Below are 15,982 nucleotides of genomic sequence, written 5' to 3' on the forward strand. Positions count from 1 at the left end.
CCTTTGCATCATTGCAGCCTTCTAGATCATTAAACTTTGAGTCGGTCAATGCAGATACTATCTCAATCATTGCTTGAATATGTTCTTGCTTCATCTTTATCTCTTCCATTGTCAATGGATAGGTGCTCGATGTGACAAAATCATTCTCTAGATAGTAGACAATGTATTCTCTAATTCCTGATAGATGCAGCTTCATCCTTTTCTACCATGTAGAGAAACTTAACTTATTTAGCTTCGGTGCATCCCTCTTATACATCTTTGGATCTTTAACTCAAGTGCCTTTAAACTTTCCTTTCGGAGTCCAAAGCTCTGATACCAATTGATAGTTTTGATACTTAATATAAGTACAGATCCAATAGCCAACAAGATGAGAGGGGGGGGGTGAATCATACAAACTTAATCATCCATAAAAACATCAGATTCAACCTTGATAACATATATATCAGTCATATAACCAAAACTGTCAAACATGCAAACTCAAAAGCATATGAACAATATAAACCTCATAACACCAGATTTAACGTGGAAACCCAAATAGGGAAAAACCACTGTGGGATTTCAGACCCACTAAGAAATATACTCTTCTAAAGTATAATCAGTTAAAAGCAAATCCTGTTAAAGATTACAAACACATTGCTAGATGTGACCCGGTTAGGGGATTTCCCTCAGATCTGTTAGGATCTTCACTTTGTTAGAAGTGACCTTGTCAAAGGATTTCAAACACTCAATCAGAATGTCACCTTGCTAGAGGATTTTACAAATAAGATTGTTAAGTCCACTCGGTTAAGAGATTTTCTGCTACTTCTCGAAATAACAGTAATAAAAATATGTCTGCAACTTCACATCTAAAAATGCTAAAGCAGATTCTTATTTGTTCAATACAATCAATTCATAGGACTTATCTTGTCCCTCTACTGGGCTCTATACTCTGTTATCAAAATAGGTCTTCAAGCTTCTGTGCTCAGTAATCACTTATGTAGCATCCCTGTGCATACACTTGCCCACATGCATTGTTTATCAACAGTTTCCTATTTATAAACAATCTTCTAACCACTTAATCTCATTGATCACATTTCCCATGATCAATCATATCCATCAGATCTTCAATCTTGTCCAGGTTCAATGTATCTAATTGATCTGAAAATGTTTTACCCTGCCTTGGAACTTGCATTTTCACCTTGGAACTTGTGTTAGGGTAATGCAATTCAATCTGAGCTGTAGATCTTCCTGTCAATCTTTCTTTACCATAGATTCTTTAACAATCTTCATACATGGCTTACCAATCATTTAATTTGCTCAAGCTCATCAGCTTCTTTCATTAAATATCACATGTAAACATTTAATGCATTCTGTTATAGCTCGGTTGTAACTCGATAAATACTAAACTTCACTCGGTAGACATTCTGCCTTCATTAACCGATAGCGATAACCTTAGGGTTTACCGACTAGGTTCATTGCCTGATAACATAGTATAGTATTAACCTTTACATTTTACAACATATGTATGATGTTAAAACAATCTAAAACATCATGATCTCATCATTGTCTGACTCGATAGTAGTTGCCCATTGAATACCTTATCCCCTTATTCATCATATTCTTTCCTGTGTCTTTTACTGACTCCTTTATAATCTTCATATCATACTTCTCAAGATATGGCAACATCATACTGAATTAGAAAATCAATTTCTTGACATCAATGACAAAATAATAATATCAAGATAGTAAAACATCTTTAATCAGTTATGTCCATAATCATCAACGACCTTCTCAATATCCTTATTGAAATGCCAACAATCTTTCATTGTCTGTTATAATGCAATATTGCCAATAGAAACTTGCAGAACAACATATGACAATGTTTGATTAACCTTCTACACTTTGAACTTGTCCAAAGTTCAGGTGGGTATACCCTTTTTTGAACTGAGTTCACACTTTTAAAAGATAAATCCATAGTAAACTAGTCCGAAAACCAGTGGATCTTATCACCTTAAAACCAACTGAAACAAAGAAATAAAACTTGTACTCATATTCAGTATTGACCTCCAAGCTATGTAAAAAGAAAACCACAATAGATACCAGTGCCTTATCCATTGGCCACAAAGTCATCTAAGTTTAGGCAATACTCCCACAATCAAATATCCCCACACATCCTATCAGCTCCCCGTCCACAGATCCCCATATATGCCTGACATACATAAGAATTCCACTCATACCAAACCAAACTACATTTATCAAATTCAAAGTATCCCACAAAGAATTTACTGATAGAAATGATTCCCGCGTATTTAATTCCCCTCCTGAAGAGAAAAGCTAAGAAGCACATCTACTTGAAGTCGCCTTAAGACCCATATTCAAAAGGAATAACCCTAGATTACTCAGATTGAAACAGTAAGTATTTGCAAAACATAATTGAAGACAACACAAAGTTTAAGCTCAAAACCGATGGTCTATATATTGTTATTATTTCAGAAAGTATTACAAAAACATTTGAATGTTCTCCATTAAGACTTAGAAAAAAGCTCAGATAAATTTCTGCAGTGTTTCCTTACAATTCTTTGTGATCCCTTTTACTAATCCTGGTATCCATTTATAATAACATGGATGCATATTCCTAGGAGAGTTTTTTACAATCATTACTTCTCTTAAGAAGTAGTTACAAAACCTTTTCCAAATGTGGTTACAAGTCTTTTTCAACATCTGCGGCTTCTTCTACTTGTTGTTCTTTTGCAACATCTTCTAGCTGCTCCACATCCAATACTGCATACTTTCTTTTCCATTCCTGGTATACATCATCAGTAGGCCACGAGAAGTTAACCACTTTTCCTTTTGTCTTGGCTAATCTTTTCCAAGAGTTTCTCATTTTGTTAACCTCTAAGTTTAGAAAACCATAATGAGATTTGATTTTCTCAATCTCCTCAATTGTTTTGATAAATATGGAGGCATCCTCTAAAATAATAATTCTTTTTATTCTCAATGACAATTTGGCTTCTAATTCCTTAAGCCATATTTGTTTGTCCTTTAATTGTGTTGGACTGGAAAAACCCCCTAAGAGTAATTCAAAAACTTGATCAATGTACTCTTTCTTGTACAAGTTGATCTTTCTATCTGCATTATCTACTCCTTCTGTCAACTTTACTAAATCCTTTTTCATATCATTGGTAGATTTAATAATGGGGTCAGCCCCTGCCTCATCATAGGATACTGAAATAAGTTCTATATCTTGCTCTCTGGGCTTCCACTTGTCAAAAATAGGCATTAGAACAACCTTGTCTCCATTTAGCTCATTCCAGATTTCCAAAATCTTACTCATGTTATTGTACATTAGTGAGGACCCTATGGTGTCAGCAAAACTCAAAATTGTAGCCCTTACTCTCTCTTCACATTTCTTTGCATATAGGGCCTGAGCCTGTTTTAGCTTCTCCAATTCATGGGGAGTGATCTCAATCAACTAGGAACTAGAAGGTGCTGGAGATGGTGAGAATTCAATAATGGGGCTGGTAGGTGGAGGCCTTGTAGGGGAAGAGGTGATCATCAATGTTGAGAACTCACCTTGATGGTATTGTCTTGCCAACTGGCTTTGTAGCTTAGCAATGATGTTATCTTTACCCCTTACCTCTTCCTTGGAACTGTTATACGCTTTTAAAACTGTCTCCAACTTAACTTGGAGATCTGCCTTTTATTTTGCTTCTTTCTCTGCCACTGCAACACTGAATTTTGCAGTCTCTAGGACTGTGCTTGCAGCTTCTACCACCCCAGTGCTTTGTACTCTTTTCACTATCATACCTCCAAGGTAACTTGACCCTGGGGTGTCCTTATTCCTTCTATTTTCATCTCTTTTCAGAGACCACATAACCAGGGCAGCATTATCCTTGTTGAAAGTGACTCCCTCCATAGGTTTAGTCTCCTTCCTTACTTCCTCTAAAACCAAGGCATCTACTATGTCCCATTTAGGGAGAATGAGTACACCAGCCTTTACCACCATGTCTCTTCCTTGCTCAGGAGTGATGGTCTAGAACTCAGTAATCATCTCTTGCTTGATTTCTTCCTCCACCATAGATGGATCCTTGTGGGGATACTCTCCTTTCCTCTTCTCACACCTAGCATTGAATTGATCAATATTTTGCTTCCACACAAACTGCATGAAAGCTCCTGATGTGACAAAGTTATTATCAGCCATGAAATCCTCACTAGCTTGTTTGATCTCAGGATCCAACTCGTAGCCTTTGAACTCACTAGTGGTTATATTCATCTTAGCATTAAGGGGCTCTTCTGGCATTCCCTCTTCCACTTCATCATAGGTGTAGGCTATCTCTCCAAGACTGCCTAATTGTAATAGTTGCTCAACTGCTGCCTGTTCATCTCCTATATGAATAGGGGATTGAGATGGGGAATACAAGGGTTCATCGGATTGTACTTCCTTTCCCACTCTTTGCCTCTTTGGGCTCTCCTGAATGTCAATGACATCCTGTATCTTCCTCTTTCCTTTTGAGGTAGAAGGCTCCCCTGAGGTAGAAGGCACCAACACACTATAGTTGGACTTCTTATGTAACATGTAATCACTTGGAGGGATTAATTTGGCAGATGTAGACCTAGTTACAAATAGTCTTTCTTTCTTAGGGTTGTTCTTAATCACAACCTCCCTCTTTTCTTTCAATGTCTGCATTACATCTTCAAAACAAAGAATTAAGAATTTTACCTTTTCTTCAAAGGGGTGGAAACTAGACAAGGGGTCATAGCTGGTGTCAAATTGGTACACAAAATCAAGGGCCTTCCTATAGGCCACCCACTTTTCTTTCCTTAGCTCTTGCTCATCCAAATCAAACTCATTCCTGATGAGGTCTTTAGGGAACTGGAATTGGTGAGGTCTACCTCTGCATACTGCCCTCTTTCTGAACATGTCGTTGAAGAAATCTTCAGGGTTAGCACACCTTGATACTGTAGTTGATAAATGGTATGGTTGAAGGAAATCTTCAAAGCACTTCCAACCTCCTTTAATTATTACAAACTGATGAGCTATAGTTACTGTAGGGAAAATGGTCCCTTTACCTCTACCTATTAGCTCTGCCTCTTGCACGTCACCAATCTTCCTAAGAACTTCTACAATTCCTACTTTAAGAGGGACCTAATATGGCAACAAAAATGGAGTGCCTCTGAAACCATACACTCTAAAAAAGTGTGGAGATAGGGTATAAGTACATATCACCCCAATTGTGGACAATTTTAACATTTTCAGCAAACTCTTTTGGCCTAATGAATTCCAAAAGAACCTTAGGAACTCTTGGATTCTCTGAACATATAAGAGTCCTAATCTTGGATGCAAAGCACTTATCAAATCTCAAGTAGCTAGCATCCTCTCTGTCCCATGAAAGCACTATACTCCATAACTGAACTGGCATCTTCTCTCCATCCTTTTCTTTCACAAGATCTATTCCATTTGCAAAATAGTCACCACCCTTGAACAAAAATAAGTGCATGAGGGAATACCATCCCAAAGGTCTATCCACTTTCCCATTCTTTATCCCTATCAAGCCTTCATGGATGGCATCAGTAACATAGGAAGCATAATCAAAGGTCACTGCCAGAGAAGGATTCAAAATTTGAGCAATCATTAACATGTAATGAGTTGGCATATTTGCCTTAGCATCCTCTCCTAAAATTTGGCAGAGTGACCAGTATAATCCCTTGGCTCTAAGGGTGAACAGATTTAAGGAGAAAGGCTCCATAGTATTGGGTCCTACAACTATTAATCCACCTATCTTCACAAAGAATTCTTTAAGAGGTCCACTCCTAAGGTGATTCCTCTGTGCATTGTAAACCTAAGCTAGTGATTTAAAATTGATGGGTTCTAAAAAATTGGAAAATTCACTAAGCCCAAAAACATTTCTGAACTCCTCATTATTAATCTCAATGAGGGATTTTCCATTTATGTCCCTAATACTCTTTGTAGTGGGGTCATAATTGTGTGCAACCTAAGTCAGAAGGTCCACATCCATGAACACTCTAGGAACTACCAATTTTCCTACATCTAACTCCCAAATGCTGTTCATTAGGGCTGGGGAATGTCTCATGCCGAATCTGACCTTGAAAAGACCCAACCCAGACAATCCTATCTGTGGGTCTCTCAGCCAATTGCCTTTGTCATACAATCCTTCTCCTATTTTCAGGCGAGGAGCTCTTGGCACTAATTCTTTTACCTTAGCAGCCACATTAGTTGACAAGGTTAACTATTCTAGGAAATCATCACAAATCGCCCTTTCTTGGTAATTAACCTTTCCTAAGAACTCCCTTTTAGGTTCCATCTTAAAACTACTAGGCAAACACTTAATTACTAACCACACAGTTCTGTAACAGATCAAAACCCCAATTGAAACAAATTGTCAAGTAATCGCTAAGCAAGAGTACAAGAGAACCTATTCTTGGCTCGAAGAATTATGCTCTGGACCTGAAAAAATCTACTCTACACCCACTTCTTTGCAACAACTCTTCAAAATGATGTCTTCATTCAATTGATATGAGATCATATACATTAGTCGGGCTCTTAACTGCAACATTGATACCGCATGCTTCGGCCGTCCCTTCAGAATTGAATTCATAGAAGAATTCAAAAATTTCACTCCAATGGGTCATAACACACCTATGTATTTTCCTTTTCGCTCTTTTGCCATTTCGTAGAGAGTAGCCAACGTACACTTTAACCCAACGAAGCCATGCCAGCCGTCCGATCAGATGGAACCTGATCAGTCTTTATCTTCATTTGATCTCTTTTCCTTAATGTTGGGCCCTACCTTCTTTTCGCCACTTTGCGGGCTTTAATCCTCAAGCATCTTTCTTTTGTGAAGCCGCACCAAGCATTAGATGGAACTTTAACTGCTCGGCCTTTAACCCTAACCAAGACCGTCAACCCATTTAGCTAAAAATCCTTTTGCTATTTCATAGGGGTTAATCCGCTTCCATCTTTGGGCCATGAAACAATGAGAAGCGTTGGATCAATCTTGAGATGAACACCTTTTAAGTGGGACCTTTATCCGGGTATTACATACCCCACTTGTTTACCGGTTAATAAATGTCATGTGGCACTTGGCCATTAGCCCTGGAAGCTCCTTTGGGTTCAGTTCTGAATCAGCCACGTGTCATACTTCAACATTTCCACATAACCACTGGTTACACATAGGCAGGCCCATAATTTATTTTAAACCCACGTGTCATCTGACACATCACCATCGAGCCCCACAAGAAACAACAAATGTCATTCCACGTCATGCCGGACAGAACCTCTCTTTGTCTTTTGCCATTTTGCAGGCCTTAATCTTCAGTTGGTTTGTAGCCACAAAGCAATGAGAACCCTTGGATCAAAACAGAGTTGCTCATCTTTTATCTTTATGCCTTACCTATCCTTTGGGCCCACTAGCTCTTTTGCCATTTCACAGGCCTTAAAGTAGTAGCATCTTACCTTTGCGAATTTACGCGAGCCGTCAAATCTCAAGAACTTGCATGATACTTAACAGCTTACTTAAAACCGATGGACATGGGTCTTCTGACTCAACTTTATCCACTTGGCATTCAGTCATTCCTGAACTGACATGTCAATTTCTTACTTGTCATCTCAGTCAGCTCGACTTCCCGCTTGGAATGCCATGTCATTTCGCCATTTCGTGAAAGCTATCTTGTGCGCACCTTCCTCCTGCGAAACTGCACTGGCCGTTAGATCTTAGGGACTTGCATGTCTATTATGCCTTTTAGGAACCTCTTTTGCTCGGGCCCAAAAACCTTTCGCTATTTCACGAAGAATAAACTGTGAGCATCTCTTGGCCGCGAAACAACGAAAGTCGTCGATTTCTTTTAAACTTGATCGCCTTCTAGCCATGGAAAAGTCTCCACCGTTGGGTCCCACCAAACCTCTTTGCCATTTTACAAAAGGTAACTTACCTACTTATTTTGTCTATGAATCAATGCAAGCCATTGGATTCAAAATGAGATGGGGTCGCGTTAAGTTGGCCGCCAATACACATAGTCAAGCCTACTTTTGCTTTTCGCTATTTCACAGAGCATAATGCACCCGCAACTCCGTCTAATGAAACATTGAAAGGCGTAGATTAATCTGAGAGTTGCGCGACACTTACAGGACCCAACAAAATTTAGGAAAAGGCATAAGTGATAGGAATAATTTTTTTCAATTAATTAGGGACCGCCTAGGCAAGTAACAAAGGGGGGACACTTTACACGACTTAGAGACCCATTACTTAAGTGAATAAAGTAATGCACAAATAGAAGCCAGAGGGTTTTTTATTAGACATTTGAGCGATTAAAAACTAAACCCTTAACCCTTAAAGACCTAGAATAGATTTGAAGCAATTAAAAGCTTACCTAACCCAAAAATTTCAAAACTTAGCCAATCATGGGAAAAGAAAACCCATTTCTTAAACAGTGATAACAGTTTGGTAGCGGGAAATCATCTTTTGGACATGCTTTATTCAGATCTCTGAAATCTGTATAGACTCTTATGCTTTTATCTAATTTTGATACTAGTACAATACTTGAAACCCATTCTGGATAGGTAATAGGTCTTATAAAACCCACTTATAATAGTTTCTTCAGCTCGATTTTTACAAGAAGAGCAATGTGCGGATATATCTTTCTTAGCTTCTGCTTAACTGGTTTTTCTTTTAAATCCACATTAAGATGATGCATGATAAGATCTGGATTAAGTCCTAGCATATCTGCATAGGACCAAGCAAAATTTATTTATCTTTGCTTAAAGAATTCCATGTATTCATTCCTCTCTTTTTCTGATAATGAGGCAGCATAATGAAGTATTTTAGGATCCTTTGATGTACCAATGTTTACTATTTCTGTTAGTTCTATCAGGATAGCAAATCTCTCCTGAAAATATGCAGGAAGAATGTCAAACTTTCCATCTTCTGGTGCCTCAAAGAGGTTTTCACCATCAGATATGTCCTTTGTTTTCCCTTTTGATTGATCTAGTGTTTCCATGAAATGGTTTTCAACAATAGGTCTCTTTCCTTGTTTTATTTCGCTTTTGCGACTGGAAAGTTTGGCATTCTCCTAACTATGAGAAACATCACTTGATTCTACAATAGAAGATATCTTAGGTGGGATAGGTTCAACAGCGTTAAGGTACACGACTAAGTCATGATCACTGGGAAAGACATTCAGTTCAGGATTGTCTAAATTATCCCAATCAATTAATTCAGGATGAAGAAGAGGTAAATCATAATTACTTTCATCATTAGGTGTTTCAACGTTCATGACATAATGATGATAACTTGGCATAGAATAGGTACTACCATAGATTAAATATTTTTGAGAATTGTCTTTCTCAAGTGTCTCCAAATTAGTTCTAACAAAATCAATATTAGCATTTTGTAGTCCACACTCAAGTGGTTCTTCAACTGACATTTGTTCCTTAAATGAATGGATTATATCAACACACACGTCTTTAATACTACAAATTCCTTCTTGATTGACCTCATTTGCATTTTGGAGTTGACATACTTGTGTACATGATAAAGAGGATTTTTTTGCTAGATTTTGTCTCCTTTCAAACTCAACTTCTTATGGACTAATAGTCAATCCAACTTGACTATCTCTTAATTCTTCTATTGTTCTGCCATATCTGGATACATCTTGTTCCTCTTTTGATGAAAATCTTGTATTTTCAGATGCTTGATCTATCCTTGTTTGTACTTCTTGTGGCATTACTTCTTTGTCTTTGTCATTCCCTTTCCTTTTTGTATATGCCTCTTTTCTTTGAATTCTAAGTTTTTCTTGTCTTCTTTCTAACTCCATCTTTTGTTTTGCAATAGACAAGTCTTCTTTCATGATAGTTTCTTGTTCTTCATTGTGTTTCTTACTTGATATAGTAGATAAGACATCTGGACCCCATTCATACTCATTTGAATCTGTCTCTGAATCATGATCTAGGACTACTCCACTATACCATATAGGAATGTTGTCTGGCGCAAAAAGTTCCCTGATTTTTGCCATCTCTATTTTTACTGCTTCTGGAATATCTTGTTCAAATTTTTCATTTTTTTGTATTTTCAAAACTTGTTGACAAGATTTTTCTTTACCTTGGATGGTAATCTCCTCTTCTTTCTTTTCATGTTCTTCTTGCTTCTTTTATTTATTGGTTACTATTCTGGCTACTTGATGTAGCTTTTCTTGCCAATTTTCTTCTTTAGAAACTGATTTCTTTTTCCATTTGTGTTGTTGATGATTATGTTGCCTTTGATTGGATTTTAGATATCCAAGCCTGGATTTATCTTCTTTGGATTGCGAGTGTGGACAAATAGGCTCTGAAATACCTTGATGTCTCTTACCAATTGGTCCTTTTCCTTCATATCCCATTTTTTGCATGATTTCATAACCTTTGCCATATTGTTTTATGGGAATATTGACATCTACTTCTATTGCTATAGTTTTATCTTCATCCTTGTACAACCAACCAAGAATGTCTTTGTCTTCATTTTCTTCTTCAAGAGTTCCAGCACTAACAAATGTTCCTTTAAACATATGTTTTGATCTTTCTAATGTGTTTGATTGAATATCTATAGGCTTTCCATATGACTTAGGGGAAAGTGGAAAATTATGCAAAGAATATTTTCCCATTCCTTCATCATTATATTTGAGCTTTTCCTTAAAAGTTTCCCATAATTTTGCTTGAATTTCTTTGGTAGCATATATTGATTCTCTATTATGTGGAACTTGCAATATTGACTAGAATTTGCAATTATAGTGATCTCTTGTCCTTCATGAGGAAATTTCACACATTGATGATATGTAGAAGGAAGTTCTTGCATCTTGTGAATCCATGGTCGTCCTAGAAGAATGTTGTAACATAGGTTCAAATCTGAAACTTGACACAATGTATTCCTTTCCACAAGTCCTATTTTGATTGGTAGCACAACAGTTCCTTTAGAAGAACGTTCTGCTTCATCATAAGCCTTGATGGTTATTTTCTTTTTCGGGTCCACTGCATTTTCTGAATATCCCAAAGCTTTTATCAAACTTAATGCACAAATGTTTAAGCCAGCTCCTCCATCTATGAGTACATGTTTGACATGAGTTTTATTAATAGAGACTTCAACATGTAAGGGAGCATTATGAGGATGTTGTAAGGATGCGTCATCATTTTCAGAAAACGATAAGCAATGAGGAGCTATAAGGTGTCCTACCATGTTTTGGAATTGATCTATATCCAAATCTTTTGAAATTATTGTTTCCACTAAAGCTTTCTCCAAAATTTCCTTATGCATAGGTGAAACCTTGAGAAGTTCTAGAATTGATATTTGAGCGGGTATTCTTTGTAATTGTTCTACTAAATTGTATTGTTGTGAAGTGTATGTTGGGTCTTTTGCTATACCTGGAAAGGTAACCTTTGCTTTGCTTCTTGTAATAACATTTATTGTCTCTGAAGATGGATTATATTTAACAATGATTACATTTACCACATCATCATATGTATAAGTGTAATTTACTTTGGCTTTCCCTTTGTTATCTTTTAATTGTGATGGTTCACCTTTGTCATAATTTGGAAGTGGAGTTTTGAAAGCTAGGTGTGATTCATTTGTCTTATGGCCATCCACTGTGATGGTTCCATTATCGATTAGATCTTGGATAAGGTGTTTCAATCTTTGACAATCATTTGTTAGGTGTCCTTTATTTTGATGATAATTGCAAAAATGATTGTCATTCCACCAATTTAGCTTGACTGGTGGTTCATAACTTCTTGCTTCTGGTAAAACAATCAATTTATTGGCAAGCAGAGTTTTTAGAGCTGATTCCAAAGGTTCTCCAATGTTTGTGAATTTCCTCCAAGGATTGGAGAAGGACTTGGCTTTATTATTTTCTAGATTGTTATTGCTTGGGATTTGACTTGATAGATTAAAAATTGGTTGTTGTTGTTTTGTAGTACTATTATCATCATTTCCTTCATTGCTGGCATTCCTATTCTTTGACCAGAACCTGGGTTTGTCATTGTTATTGTTGTTGTTGTATGAATTATTGTAAAGTTTTAGTTCTCCTTTCTTTACCATTGCGTTCTCTATTTTCAAACTGTAGACACCTAAAAATGGTCAACGCTTGCAGAGTCATACTTTAACATTTGCGCATTGCCTCATTTTAGGTTTTTGCGTCACATTAACATTTCTCCTATGATTCGTACTTGGTCTTTATCATTTGCGAACATCGAGTCATTCTTCTACATTCTTCATTCATCTCGCTCTCGAATTTGGTCTTGTCGACAACGCTATCCAGTCATGATTTTAATTGATCTTATCCTATTGCATCAATGTGCGTGCTCATTTGTCATCATTTTGGACATCGTCAATCCTAATTAGGGTTTTGTCCTCCTGTCAATTTTGTGATCGATTTGTCATCGATCATTGTCCTCTTATCAATCTTGTCATCTGGCGATCGATTTATCATCAATCCTTATCATTTTCAATCTTGTCGTTTTAACGATCGATTTGTCATCAGTCATTGTCATGTTCGATCTTGTCATTTTGTGATCGATTTGTCATTGATCGTGGTCATTTTCAATATTGTCATCGATTCTTGTCCTCTTGTTCAATTTTGTCATTTTGTGATCAATTTGTCATCGATTGTTGTCTGTCTCAATTATGTCAATTTGGATCAATTTGTCATTGTTCCTCGTCAATTGGCGCATTTTCTCAATCAAATCATTTATCACATTGGTCCTTTGTCAATTTAAAATCATGATCGATATCAATTATCTTCAATCAAGACCTAATTGTCATTCTTGCATTGCTAATTCATCTTCTAAGGTTTCGTGATTTAATCATTTAACCTGGTTTGTTATTTCCTCCTTTAGGATTAATAAATTATTTATTTATCCTAAGTCTTCTCATTACAATTAAATTTTCATTTAATTGGCTAATTATTCCTCCTTGTGAATTAATTAATAAATGATAAATTGTTAATTAATTTACCTAATTTCTAATTTTCCCAATTTTCTTAATTTTCTAATTCCTAATTTCAATTTCCTCCTATTTCTCTCCTAAATTCATGGAAATGACATAGAAATTTGTCATAATTTGTCATAATTGACAATCAATCAATCCTTGCATAGCAATTTGTCATAAATTGTCATAAATCCTTGCATAGCAATTTGTCATAAATTGTCATAAGTCCTTGCATAGCAATTTGTCATACACATGTCATAAATTTTTCTATTCTTGATTTGAATTTCCATTTGAATCATTATCATGCTAATTTGAATCATTTCTCCAATTTGTCTATAAATTGGATGAATTTCTTCGATCAAATCCCCAATTGATCGCATTTTGAATCCCTAATCAGATTATCTAATAATCGCTTATTTTGAATTATTTTGTCGAATCAATCACGCTTCGAGTACTCTTGAGCAATCATCTTGTCTACTTGCTTTCATATCATGATCATGCACTAGTAGGTGAGATCCACAACAAAACTATTTGGAGAAGAAAGAAGAACAATGGAGCCGCATGAAGGAGCATTCAAATCATACCTTTGGTTTGCTTAATTTCTAGTTTTGAATGTTTTTATTTCATGTCTCTATTGAGTGTTGTTTAGGATAGATCATTGCAATTTTGCTTCCATGATTGGACTAGATTAGTATGCTTATAATGCTTGTGATGATTCCCGATTTCCTAATGTACACAAACCATTCTCAATCATTTTGGCAAAAGAGGGGGGACATTGCATTCTTAGCTGATAACTCATTTCACTGATAAGATTATCAATGAATATGTCCATTTTTTCTTGATCAGGTACATCTCAGGGATACCTATTAAACATGTATTTCCATCATTGTAAGAAGGTCATAAAAGATTCACCATTCTTTTGTTTAACATTGCAGAGATTCAGCATTGTTATCTCATTCCTTATATTGTAGAAGTATTGTGAAATAAACCTATTCACAAGTTCTTCAAAAGATTTGATTCCAGATGGTAATCTTGAAAACCACTCCATTGATTGTCCATTTAAACTCCTAGGAAAAAGATGCATAAGGTAAGTTTCATCATGAGAAAATTCCATGCTCATAGTACAAAACTCCCTAATGTGATCTTGAGGATCGGATTTTCCATCATATTTGTTATATTTAGGAATCTCGCAATGTTGCAAAATGGTATCATTTTTAGATTCTTATCGACTAGATATTGGCATATATCTTCTAATGAATACTTCTTGGAGCTTGTTCCATTTTGCATGTCTTGTATCTATTGTTGTAGAGTTTGCATTTGTTGAGTAAGGTTTGATAATGGATTATCCACATAGTTTCTTCTTGTTTCTTCATGAGTTCTTTTATCACTTCGCTCTTTTCTTGTGTCATCCCTTTCTTTCCTTGTTTCTTCATGACTTTCTTTGTTCATATCTTCGTTATTTGGATCATCTATGCTTTGGGTGCTACTTGCCTCTACATCTTGTTTCAAGCTTTCTATGTTAAAGTTTTGTGGTAGTTTAGCTCCAGATTTTGCCAACATCAAGAGATATTTCTCTTTTTGTTTTGCCAACAATTTTTCCATTAGCCTATCAAATTTGAAATCTTGCTCGAGTTCTCTAATGGTGTTATTGACTGCTTCTTCGTCAACAATGGTAAACCCAAAAGTTTGAAATACATGATTATCTTCTTCCTCCATTTGTTTTTGTTTTCTAAGTTGTTTGTATTGGGCTCTAGTCCAAACTGACATGTGATTATTTCGAAGTTGTTGAAATTTCCAAAGGACAAAGTCAATAGATGATTATTGGTTTAGGAAGATATGCTTTTTTGATTTTACCGCTATTGTTTGTTCATTGTGATAAAGTGTCTCTTTGTTGAAAATCACGTCTTTGCAAAATTTCACCATCAAACTCTGCACCGTAGCCACATAAGAAGTGATTAATATGGTGTAGGAATGTCCTACGTTTTAATAAGATCTTGTGATTAATATACAAGAATATTATTCTTTTCTGAGTAGCTTTATAACTAGGTTTCCTTTTCTTAAGGTGATACTTAAAAGTCATATAAGCATTTGACAATTTACAAGTTTATTTGATTCCAATGGTGGTGCAATTTTGATTTTGATATAACCTAAGTTCAAAATAAGAAAGATATATCCAAGATAATGAACCTAGTATAGATTGATCAAGCTTCGTGATAGAGGATTTGATTATCCTGATGAGAGACTTGACAATGATGTTGATTTTTTTGCACTTAAGATGTTTGAATCAATAGCTTGTTGAATGTTGATGTTTATAGAACCCCTTGGGAATAACCTGTGGGATTAGTGGCCTAGTTGTTTGAGCTAGTTTGACAATACATGATAGTTTAGAGACAAATCTCCTTCAAGAAGTATTTCAATACTGACATTTTTATATTTTGGTTTTGATCTGGTATTTCAAGTGTTGGAAAGCTTTTGTATTACCCTTTTGATCAAACTTTTTCAGCAATTTGTTGGATTTTCGCTCACGCGTAGATGATAATTTTCTTCAATTTTTTTGACCATTTGGAACATGTTATAGACATAGAAGACACAATGTCTAATAAACAAAATGCACAAGCAAGTACAAATCTTATGGCAAGCTGATACAATAGTTGTTGAATCTCACATGGGGTTTCCAATGAGGCTACGCTATTTAAAGTGAATATTTAGATGCTTGACCCCACTGGCTCCACCCTCGGTACTTACTTCTTCGGGGAAGCCAAGCACCAGTTTCCATGAAAACTCCCCATGGAAAACTTTATATCTCTACTAGGAACTGTATGTGTGTGAGCCGCTTCAGAGGTCCGACCTCCTACGCTAATAACTAGAAGGATTTTGGCAACTAGTACAAGTGGTTTTTAGTAAAGGCTTCCGGTCATGTGGCCATACATGCAGTACTTTCCGCTCTGTAAATACAGAAGGTTCCCAGCCTATAGAGGTTACGCTCCGTAGGGTTTATGAGGAAACATAGTGTCGGTATGAACTTATCAGCACAT

Source organism: Cryptomeria japonica, chromosome 9 (genome assembly GCF_030272615.1).
Source record: "Cryptomeria japonica chromosome 9, Sugi_1.0, whole genome shotgun sequence".
Lineage (NCBI taxonomy): Eukaryota > Viridiplantae > Streptophyta > Pinopsida > Cupressales > Cupressaceae > Cryptomeria > Cryptomeria japonica.